This window comes from Colletes latitarsis, chromosome 11, assembly GCF_051014445.1.
Source record: "Colletes latitarsis isolate SP2378_abdomen chromosome 11, iyColLati1, whole genome shotgun sequence".
Lineage (NCBI taxonomy): Eukaryota > Metazoa > Arthropoda > Insecta > Hymenoptera > Colletidae > Colletes > Colletes latitarsis.
The window spans coordinates 5,858,173-5,870,464 of NC_135144.1; the positions used below are offsets into that span (position 1 = coordinate 5,858,173).

General features: G+C 31.0%; 1 protein-coding gene across 3 annotated transcripts in view; it reads left to right on the plus strand.

Annotated features, from left to right (window-relative positions):
- The window catches only part of Cyc (basic helix-loop-helix ARNT-like protein cyc), a 129,980-nt gene that overhangs the window by 1,076 nt on the left and 116,612 nt on the right, over positions 1-12,292 (plus strand). The gene's annotated exons all lie outside the window — the stretch shown is intronic.

The window sequence follows — 12,292 nt, forward strand, 5'->3', positions numbered from 1 at the left end:
CTGAAAATAATTTTTCCAGAATGATTTGAAATTTTTTAATTTCTTCGAAAAATTTCACTTTTTCGAATTTTTTTCTAGAAAGTGGGTAGGATTTCGGGGGTATGTCTATTCACCAAAAATGATTGTAATTGACCCCTGCAACTGAAAATAATTTTTTCAGAACGATTTGAAATTTTTTAATTTTGTCGAAAAATTTCACACTTTTTCGAATTTTTTTCTAGAAAGTGGGTAGGATTTCGGGGGTATGTGTATTTACCAAAAATGATTGTAATTGACCCCTGCAATTGAAAATAATTTTTCCAGAATGATTTGAAATTTTTTAATTTAATTTTTCAATAACTTTTTAACGAAGCGTCAATCAAGAAATTGATATTCCTGATTGTTGTCTTATTTTGACCTCTAGAATCTTCCATTACATTTTTTCCTAGGACTGGTCGAACACCCTGTATAAACAGTTTACGAATCAAAACAGAAAGGTGTTACAAACGATAATTGCAATTAATAGATTTTATGATAGACAAAGACGTGCGAATATATTGATCATATAGTTCTTGATTCTGTTGACAAACTGATTTTCAGTTATCGATTATATTTCTTTGTCACCACATTCTTGTTGTTAAGTCGATCGCCAGTCGATGCAGTTGATATAATCTAGACGATTGAAATCGAGATCACAATCGCATTGCATTGTGTTCGTAGATTCGAATTATCACACACAGATAAGATAGTTTAAATTTACTAAATTTTTGTGAAACATGTATTTCAATAGGAAACAAATATACGTTGTACGTAAATAAACTCGTAGATATATTTATCAAATATAAACTTACTAATCAAATATATTTAAAACAAAGGGGAATGTCTATATGCACTTATTTAAAAAAAATTGACGCGCAAAATACTGGCTTGTTTGTTCGCTTTAATAAATAGCTCATAGCTAAAGATTGTTCTGTGCACGATTGCAAAAATAGTGATCTGGTTTATTGATAACCGTGATGTAATTTATAGGCATTATCGTTCGCGCCATTATTGACCCAGTACTGAATCGGCATAGTCGCTATAATATACAATAAACAATAATAATTTTGTATAAATTACACGTGCGCCTATTCAGAGCATTATGTATATGTATATGTTCATGCATTTAAGCAGCATTAATTATTTGATGCATAATCTAAGATAAAAAAAAAAATGCAAAACAATTTATCATCGATACGTTAGCGTATAATAATAAATAAAGTGGTGTAGATAACTTACCAAATGGATATAGTATTCATATATTTTTTTACTCGTGTATAAGCGACTGTATTAGATATACAGGGTAATTTTAATAACTGGGCCAGTCTATAGTTTTGTTCTAACGATGCTAAATATTAATGTTAATAAATGTATATATAGAAGCAAAAAATGTACAATGTACAAAAACAGTAAGTGTGTGATAGAGGACAATTTTGTATGGTTTAATGAGCTGAATTATCCTATAATACGATTTTTTTCTAAATGGTGCAAAGTGCAATTGCACTATTTTAAAAATTATGAATTGATGTATTTAGAAATTATCTATAAAGTTATCGAAAACTGGATATTTTGTTTTTCCTATTAAATTCGTCGAAAAATAAAATGTATTTGTTTGAATAAATAACTAAAAAGAAGGAATGAAGATATATTGTTAAAATTTGAGTCAACTAAACAATTCAACGACAAGTATCACAAAATATGTGAAAAAGTGTCTAAAATGCAATGGTGAAACGTTCAAGTACCTGTTGCAATATTAAAAACAAAATGAAGTATCTTCTAAAGTATCGAGCTTTCGATGACTCTAAGTTATACGTTTTTTTACATAAAAAGATTCAATGAATCAATTTTTGTAACAAAATCAGAATATTTAAAAAGAATAGTCTTATTTTAAAAATTTATTTCGAAACAAAGCGAATAAAATTTTCTTCGAACGATAGATTACCAGTATTTATAAAATATTTTATTTCAAGGTTAAAATTTTTATTTTTGTTCAACGAGTAATGAAATAATCGCTTATTTATCTCTTACTAGTTATTCGTAATTTTGATCTAAATAAGTCGTACACCCGTCTCCGGGACAGAGCTATAGATTGGTCCAGTTGCTAGAATCATTCTGTACACGTGTACGTACGAAAACATACGCGAAACCTTGTTATGTCACTAAGAAGACACATTTGAACGCTGTCGCTGCTACACACATACACTACACGCGTATGTAAGGAACCATATCAGTAGTTTACACTCATATGGTTACATATGTGTGTGTACGTGCCATACGTAATAAAAGGTTAAGCTAGGTTGACCGACCATGATGCAGAGTGCATGCGTAACGAATAGTTCGCGCCGATTGTACGAGTGCACGTATCTACCTAGAGTAAAAACATTGTACGTGCATGTGTTTGTGCACGTGTAGATGATAAGCGGTGACACGACGTTATATCATCGTCTACGGAGAGCATGGTGCATATTGCGACACGATCACTGCAGTTCTTTCACCCATTCGATTCGGTTGCACTGCACGCGTTAATACGTCGAACGTAAATCGGCTTGGTCGGTAATCCTTAAATGCGAATCGTGTACCAATCCGCTGATCTTTACCAACGAAGCTGCAAACGGACGCGTTATTGCGATCGTGTAGATGAATGAACTCAAGATACAATTATTCGTATTAAAATTTGGACGTCATACTCCATATGGTGTTCGGCCACACCTGGGAAAAATTTTAATGGGAGATTCTAGAGGCCAAAATAAGACGAAAATCAAGAGTACCAATTTGTTCATTGAGGATTCGTTAAAAAGTTATTAACGTTTAAATTTCCGCCTGTAGATAGGCAACCGGCGCACAGCTGCAATAGTGGTTCTCACTCAGCATGAGAAACTCTACTTAGTGACGTATCGACAGCCTCCCAGTTTTCTGAGTGAGAACCACTATCATGCGTACGCAGCTGTTCGCGAATTGCCGTTTTACGGGCGGAACTTTAAACGTTAATAACTTTTTAACGATGCCTCGAACAACAAATTGATATTCTTCATTTTCGTCTTATTTTGGCTTCTAGAATCTACCATTAAAATTTTTCCCAGGGGTAGCCGAACACCCAGCATTATTGCTTTGTCTATTAACCAAATACAGGTCTAATGAATTAATTCTTCTCCTTTTTTAATGTGTCAAAGCACTTGCATTGGATAACAGAAACATACAAATTATTTATTTATAAATAATTGGGATAGTACGTACAATTATTTATAGATATTTATAAACAGGAAAATGTGGAACAAAATTTCATTTACATAATGATTGACGAAGAAAATAATGTCTAATTTTAATTTCGCAAAAATATTTGGATATACAATATGCATTCGATATATTCGTTTTGACAGTCGCTTATTAGCATTGTTTATAAACACAAACTTATTTGTTGTATATATAAAAAAATATTAGACATTTCATTTGAAAAACTGAAGATGACCCTAATATCTCAATAAAAAAGTAAGGTAATAAAAAACAGATTAGAGCACTGTATGTCCCCCTGGATACCATGCAACTTTTGTTTGAAACATTTTTTCGTACAACGAATACTATACGAGTTATTTGAGGTCGTCATATTAAGAGACACCCTGTATACAGGGTGTTCGGCCACCCCTAGGAAAAATTATAATGGTTGATTCTAGAGCCCAAAATAAGACGAAAATCAAGAATACTAATTTGTTGATGGAGGTTTCGTTAAAAAGTTATTAACAATTAAATTCAAAAATTTCAAATCGTTCTGGAAAAATTATTTTCAGTTGCGGGGGTCAATTACAATCATTTTTGGTCATTACACATACCCCCAAAATCCTACGCACTTTCAAGAAAAAAATTCCTTACCGAAAATCTAATTTCTGACCAGGAAAGTCTGCCCGAATTTTCATGCGAATCTTTAAAACGTCATAACTTCTGAACGGATTGCACGATTTTAATGTTTAAAAAAGCAAACTACGCGTATTTTGATGAAGAATATGTAGAAATTCTAAAAATATTCGAAAAGTTGTTCCTTGACCTCGGAATATAAGAAAAACCCCATAAAAATGGTCCAATTTTCAAACAGTCATAACTCCTACAATTGTGAATATATTTCAATGAAACTTTTTTCTGAAGTAGAGCTCATGGGTACCTACAGAAAAGTATTATACGACTTTTCTGTAGGGTGTCAAATAAAATTACTAGAAATCAAAAACTAATTTTTAAGTAAAATGGACGGGGGGTAGGTGCCTAAATTTTTCGACGGAAAAAAAAAATTTCAAATCGTTCTGGAAAAATTCTTTTCGGTTGCGGAGGTCAATTACAATCATTTTTGGTGAATAGACATACCCCCGAAATTCTACGCATTTTTGAAAGAAAAATTCAGAATGGGCGGAACTTTAAACGTTAATAACTTTTTAACAAAGCCTCCATCAATAAATTGGTATTCTTGATTTTCGTCTTATTTTCGCCTCTAGAATCTGCCATTAAAATTTTTTCCAGGGGTTGCCGAACACTCTGTATATGTATACGCAATTATAGTGATATAAAAAATATTTTGTACGCAGTTTGAATTGTATCAAAAGATAAATATTCTATAAAGATTTTATTTATAGAGAACAAATATAATTTAATAATGTCATATATGCAGATGAAAGTAAATTCAATGTTTTTAAAGGTAGATATAGTAATAGATAAAAAATGGTGTTATGTAAATCTAATCAGAAGCTCGAAGTAAGAAATCTCAATATTTATTATTGTAGTAACTGATGAACAAGCAGCATGTATTCTATTTTTCACATCATCCTTTGTTGTAGGTGAAATTTTCATTAGTTCATTTACTGTAAATGTTATTTAGGCACCTTTCACTAACTATTTCTTCTTCAATCAATTGCCTGAGTAGAACCAGGTTCGGTTTGATGGCTGATACTCATATTTAACTAATAACTTAACGTTTCAAAATCTTGCAAAAAGTTACTGTCATACAAAAGCGATGAAATAATATACAAGGAAAAGAAATTACATTTTACATAAAAGTAAAATTTCTTTTTTCAAAATGTCCATTTTGACTTTCTTATTGTATACTAACGCTAGTAGCCTATTGTAATTTGCGTTGTTATACAATATATTGAGCGATTATGTAATTTATATCCAAAAACCGAGGATTTGTATTTGTGCGATTTCTCCTATTGGTGTAATCTTTTCCTGGAAAGTTTAATCGGTCACATTCAAGACCACGATAAGGTTTTATTTCATTAACGTCTATAGGAGAGAAAGTAGGAACTGGCTAGTATACTACCGTCCCTAGTTTTGCCTTTGTTATGCAGACGCACTGATCTACTGACCCTACTTCGTAAGAAACTTGCTGACACACCCGTGCACCCAAATGTGCTCATAAATATGCTTGTCATACGCATCTACCACTTTTATCCTGCATTTAGTGCCATTTAATGGAACAAAATTCTACTCAATCTTTTATACATTTTAATTCTACTAAATTAATCGACTTCCTTTGACGCATACATGCGTGACTACTTGTTATCGAAAAGAATAACTTCATAATATTTTAAATTATAATTGTAAAAAACAGTTATTGTTGGGCGTGCCTACATTTAACTAATTATAACTCTCAATATAACGAATTTTAGTATACACTGTGTTTGATTAAAATAGTTTTGTAAATAAAAATAAGACAGGAACACATTTCAATATTAATAGTTTGAGCATACTTTTAAAAAATTATACCATATAATATACGAAACTGTTTTTAACTAAAGGAACTGAAGGTTATATTAAAAACTTTTATTTTCTATTTTCTATTTGGTCTTTCATGAAGAAACGCCTTCTTCCTGATTATACTATAATTTCTTTGACACCTTGAATAATAATTATATAATAACTCTTCCCAAAAAGTGATTATCTGCATTAAACAATGATTTAGTTTCGCGTTTCCTTTATTTACATATTTCATTGTGCAATTTGAAGATATACACGCGAGTCATTTCATAACATCAAATGCACAATGAAATTAATGACCCTTAACTGGATTAAGAAAAAATTTCATTTCTTTCTTATTTAAACATGTCTTTCAACGAATGAAACTTATTCTTTATCGTAAATATTTGCTTTCATCCGACTGAATTTATAGATATTTGAAAATCTTGAAATTTTATTATTTTGCTTTTTACAAGTACCAAATGATAGAGTTTATAGAAAACGTTTATTATTTTTCAAATTGAAAATATTTAGTGTATACTACTCGTGCAAGGAAAATAATAATTTTATAAAGGTACACTCTTCACGAATTATTGTCGAAGACAAATTTACGAGTGATTTCCTGCTACCGAGAATCAACTGATGTTTAAATGTATAAGTCGTTGTTTCAAACGACATCCTATTAGATACTTCGCTGTTTTATTATTTGATTACGAAGGAGTAATGGTTCGTGGAAAGATTTAAGTGATTAAATGTCGTTTTTATGCCGGCTCAGCGATGACAATGCCAGGCATTTCGCAAAATTTCCGCGGGTGGTACAAGTTCTCGGCGATCGGGTGAAAATTACGAGCAATAGTTTCCTCCTGGCGGAAACTCCGACTACAATCGCTTGTTAATAAATATATAGTAGTATACCCGGTCACCAGTGCTTCGTACACAGTTTAAACATTACGTAATACGTATTGCGTGTTTTGCTGTGGCATTACCTCATATCAAAGCAATTCTCGAGTCTGGCGCGGTCATTTTCCCACCGTGGCTACCCTCCCTTCTGGTTCAAATATACGTAAACTTGTTTCCGTTTCAGAAAAGATACTCCGCAGAAAAATAACTATTTCCTTCTTCTTGCGATATACAGGATACAGAGAACACATTGCATACATTTCCGAGCCTTTGAATAATTCTATTTGAAACTTTTCATTTATGCTTAACATTCCTATAAAATCTTTGTGAAATAGTTTTCTAAAAAGCATCAGGTCGAAATTAAATCAGAATATACAGGGCGAGTCTTTTAACATGAAGATCCCTAATAACTCGTAAAGTATTCGATGTACGAAAAAATGTTTCAAACAAAAGTTGCATGGTATCTAGGGGGGAATACAGTGCTCTAATCTGTTTTTTATTACATTACTTTTTTATTGAGATATTAGGGTCATCTTCAGCTTTTTAAATGGAATGTTTACTATTTTTTTTCGAATTCGGATAAATCATCTTTTGTGTAAAAAAGTATTACACAAAGTGGAACTTCAAATGAATAATTAATAATTATATTAATTATTCATTTATGACATAATAATACTGAGATATTTTTTAAACATATTTTATTTCAAGCGTTGTTCGAAGTGCTGTCCATTACAGTAAAAAATTTGAGTGAGAGATTCTAGAAGCCAAAATAAGACGAAAATCAAGAATGTCAATTTGTTCATTGAAACTTTGTTAAAAAGTTATTAACAAAAGCATTGTTAAAAATTGTTAATAAAATTTGTCTACCTACACGAATTTTTTTCTCGAAAGTGCGTAGGATTTCGTTGATATGTCTATTCAACAAAAATGATTGAAATTGACCTCCGCAACCAAAAGTAATTTTTTTAGAACGATTTGAAATTCTCTTTTTTCGTTCAAAAATTTAGACACCTACCCCATGTCGATATTTCTTAAAAATTGGTTTTTCATTTTTAGTAATTTTGCTTGACGCCCTACAGAAAAGTTGTCTAATACTTTTTTGTAAGTACTCATGGGCTCTGCATCAGAAAAAATTTTCAATAAGATACCTTTACCATTGTAGGAGTTATGGCCGTTTGAAAATTGGAACATTTTTATGGGGATTTTTTCATTTTGTGGGATTAAGAAATAACTTTTCGAATATTTTTAGAATTTTTGCATATTCTACACCAAAATACGCGTTGTTTGCCTTTTAAAACATTAAAATCCTCCAATCCGTTTGGGAGTTATGATGTTTTAAAGATTTGCATGAAATTTCGGGGAACCATTTTAAACCTTAGATTATATTTACGGTAATGAATTTTTTTCTCGAAACTGCGTAGGATTTCGGGGGTATGTCTATGGACCAAAAATGATTGTAATTGACTCTCGCAGCCAAAAATATTTTTTCTAGAATGATTTGAAATTTTTTTTTCGCTGAAAATTTCCCGGTCGGTATGGAACTTTAAATGTTAATAACTTTTTAAGGAAGCCTCAATCAATAAATTAGTATTCCTGATTTTCGTCTTATTTTGGCATCCAGAATCTCTCACTCAAATTTTTGACTGTAATGGACAGCACTTCGAACACCGCTTGAAATAAAATTTATTTAAATATTATCTCAGTATTATTATGTCATAAATGAATAATTAATATAGTTATTAATTATTCATTTGAAGTCTCACTATGTGTAATACTTTTTATCAAATTTTGCGTAAAAAAGTATTTAATTATTCATTTGTAGTCTCACTATGTGTAATACTTTTTTACGCAAAATTTGATGATTTATTCGAATTCGAAAAAAAATATTAAACATTTCATTTAAAAAACTAAAGGTGACCCTAATATCTCAATAAAAAAGTAATGTAATAAAAAACAGATTACAGCATTATATGTATGTCTCCTTAGATACGATGCAACTTTTGTTTGAAACATTTTCGTACAACGAATACTGTACGAGTTATTTGAGGTCGTCATGTTAGGAGATTCGCCCTGTATATTTGATAAAATATGTATAGCCGTAACGAATCTAGCGCGCAGTAATAAGAAAACAAGTGCATATTAGCAATTCTTAGGTAATACACTGTTGGACAATATTATAAGTTCAATTCATTTTCGTCTCGTTTGTTGTGAGAGTTAGAACTATTGTTTTATCCTTTTGCAGTATTACGTAAAAATGTACGAAAGATAAAGCTATGAGAAACATTTTGCAATATTTATATAAAAAATGTCTTGTTAACCTTTTTAAGGAAAATGTAGGATCAAAACAGTATAAGTTCAGTTGTAAAAAAAAATTTGTCAATTGATTACAATGAAAATTGTTCTTGATAATTAGTAGCTGATCGACTTAAATTTTGCCATACATGATATAAAATACATATATTTGTTTACTGGTATCGTTTGTTTTTCGGCTATTCTTTTGCTATACAATGCATTTCTTAGATAATATTTTTGGACGTAGTATTAAAAAGGAATTCTAATGAAAATATTTTCTGCCTATATTATTTGAACAACATATGTAGCGGGGCTTTCCCAGAAACGATAAGATTTTCCATCTTTTATCCATCAAGAAATTGATACATAGAGCTTGTGTACAGTGAGTGTAAAAACTATTCGTACAGTGACTAATTACGACTTAAAAGCTGAATAATAATGTTTATTAAACAATGTATTTTAAACAAACATATGTTACATATATTCTCTAAAGTTCGTAGAACAACAATTTCAAATAAACAAAAAATAAATTTATAAATGAACGCGTAATAAGTATTCGTACAGTTCTGTTGTCATTATCAAGTGTACAAGTAATTTAAACATTTGTAATAATTATTATTACACTGTACTTGGTTTGTCATCTTTATGCTTGGAGTCTTTTTCGTCGATATCATTGTACAATTATGATATAAATTTATAGATGTAACAAGTATTTTTCAAACATATGGCTTAATGCAAATATTGCCTAAACATATGGGATCTTTTTCTAATAGTTTTATCCAGCTACAGCTTCTTAATAAGGCGATCTTATTCTAGGTGTATAAAAAGGACGTTTCTTTATGAATTTTTTATTTGATCACTATTGCCAATAACTGTTTCAAATTTTTTACGCATGTCAAGGAAACGTCTATTTATTTTATAAAGAAATTTTTGATTTATTAAATATGTTAAAGTATATTCACGAATTTTTTATAGCAATCCTATACGTTCGATTAAAATGAATTTTTGTTATCACAAATAAAACATGTAGTAAGCTTTCAAGGAGTTATCAAACATTGTCCACAAATAGTTAAATAGAACCAGAGCACGTGTTTATATGAACTTTCGTCATTGTTTTTAATTTTTATATTCCCTTCCAATCATTGAAGTAGGTATATTATGAAACATCTTGTGTATAAATTCATACTTTAAACTATATTATTATTTATTAGATCGAATGAATATAGAAGATTAAGAAACTACTGTGAAACTTATACAGGGTGTTCAGCCACCCCTGGGAAAAATTTTAATGGGGGACTCTAGAGGTCAAAATAAGACGAAAATCAAGAATACCAATTTGTTCATTGAGGCTTCGTTAAAAAGTTATTAACAATTCAATTCAAAAATTTCAAATCGTTCTGGAAAAATTATTTTCGTTTGCGGGGGTCAATTACAATCATTTTTGGTGAATACATATACCTCCGAAATCCTATCCACTTTCGAGAAAAAAATTCCTTACCGAAAATTTAATTATAATAGGTGCCTAACTTTTGCGACGAAAAACAAAATTTCAAATCATTCTGGAAAAATTATTTTCAGTTGCGGGGGTCAAATACAATCATTTTTGTTGAATACACATACCCCCGAAATCCTACCCATTTTCTAGAAAAAAATTCGAGAAGGTGTAATATTTTTCGACGGAAAAAAAAATTTCAAATCGTTTTGGAAAAATTATTTTCGGTTGCGGGGGTCAATTACAATCATTTTTGGTAAATAGACATACCCCCGAAATCCTGCGCATTTTTGAAAGAAAAATTCAGAATGGGCGAAACTTTAAACGTTAATAACTTTTTAACAAAGCCTCCACCAACAAATTGGTATTCTTGATTTTCGTCTTATTTTGGCCTCTAGTATCCCCCATTAAAATTTTTTTGAAATGCAAACGATGGCTGTATAAATCTAGTAGTTCTAGATTAGGTGTAAATTATAATTAGATTGCGTTTTTGATGGTATTACAAGCGTTGCAAACATTTTTCAAACACGTCGCTCGATGCAAATATTGATCAATCGTTCTAAACCTCTTCTTAAGTGGCTTTATCTAGCTACAGCTTCCCATTAAGCTAGTTTCGACAATTGAGTAGGAAGACGCAGACCCTGCAATTTTCGTCGCGTTAGATGTAAGTCGTGCCCAGAATACGTTCTTGACGGTATCATAGATAGGTATTAATAGAAATAGAAGTCATGCGAATGTATTAAAACACCGTAAAGACATTTCAGTCTTAAATGCAAGGATATAATCTGTGATGTTATTTATAGACATTATTGAAAAACTAAATCGTTCGAAACTTCTTTTTACAGAAGACTCTTTAGCTATACCTTTTGTAAACAATAATAGTTATATTTCTTGTCTGGAAAAGGACTTTTCTTATTGATAAGTCCATCATTTTAAAACTATTTAGGAGTTTTGGAGACGTTTTGGCCATAGCTTTTCATTAAGTTAATTTTTACAATTATATAGGAAAACATTGGACCCTACAAATTTTGTCGTGTTACATTGTAAGCGAGAATACGTCCTTGGCGGGATGAGAGATCATGCTCCGCGACTTGTACGTAGGATTGCATGCTTGTTCACTATGCCACTTCCGACTAGTAGTCTCGCTTTCGATAATACGATTTCTTTAGTCGGTCGCTACAGCTCACGAAACGATCTATAGATTCCGCTGATTCGTAGTATTTACGTAACACAATATTGGCCGAGTATAAATCGGTGTGTGGGGGGGAGGGGTGAATCATCGATTACACTTGCTAGGCTGCAACATGGATGACGGCTTCCTTGTTAAGCCTTGAATAAGTAATCTGCCCCTGAGGTGACACGGTGTACAGAAAATCGGACAGTGTACACATCCATTTTTCGGGAATTTCTTTCGCGACAGAACAAGTCAAAATTCATTTGTAGCTCGGCGATATTTCATTGAAGACTGTACCAGTATATTTTCCAAACAGACAACAATTTTGTATAAATATAGAATTCTAAATGAATATGAAACGCGAATCAAATGATTAATAACGGTTTTGTTCTTAATACTTGTAGGATAAGAATAAGTCAACAATATTCACTTAGTTTGTGTGTGATATTTGAGATCGTTGCAAACGATGAACGTAACTTGTGCTGATTCCATACTTAATAATCAGTTTAAAAATATCGGCTGTTCTTATCAATATCCGATTAATGTCGTTGAAAAGGTAAGAACTTCTTGACGACGTTTTTTCGTCCTATTCAATATTGAATTGATTTTTTTCATTAATAAAGTGAATATTATTGACACATTCTTATCTTTAATTTGTAAAACGATTATCGTCTTCGCGTTTTATATTTTTATTTTAACGTACT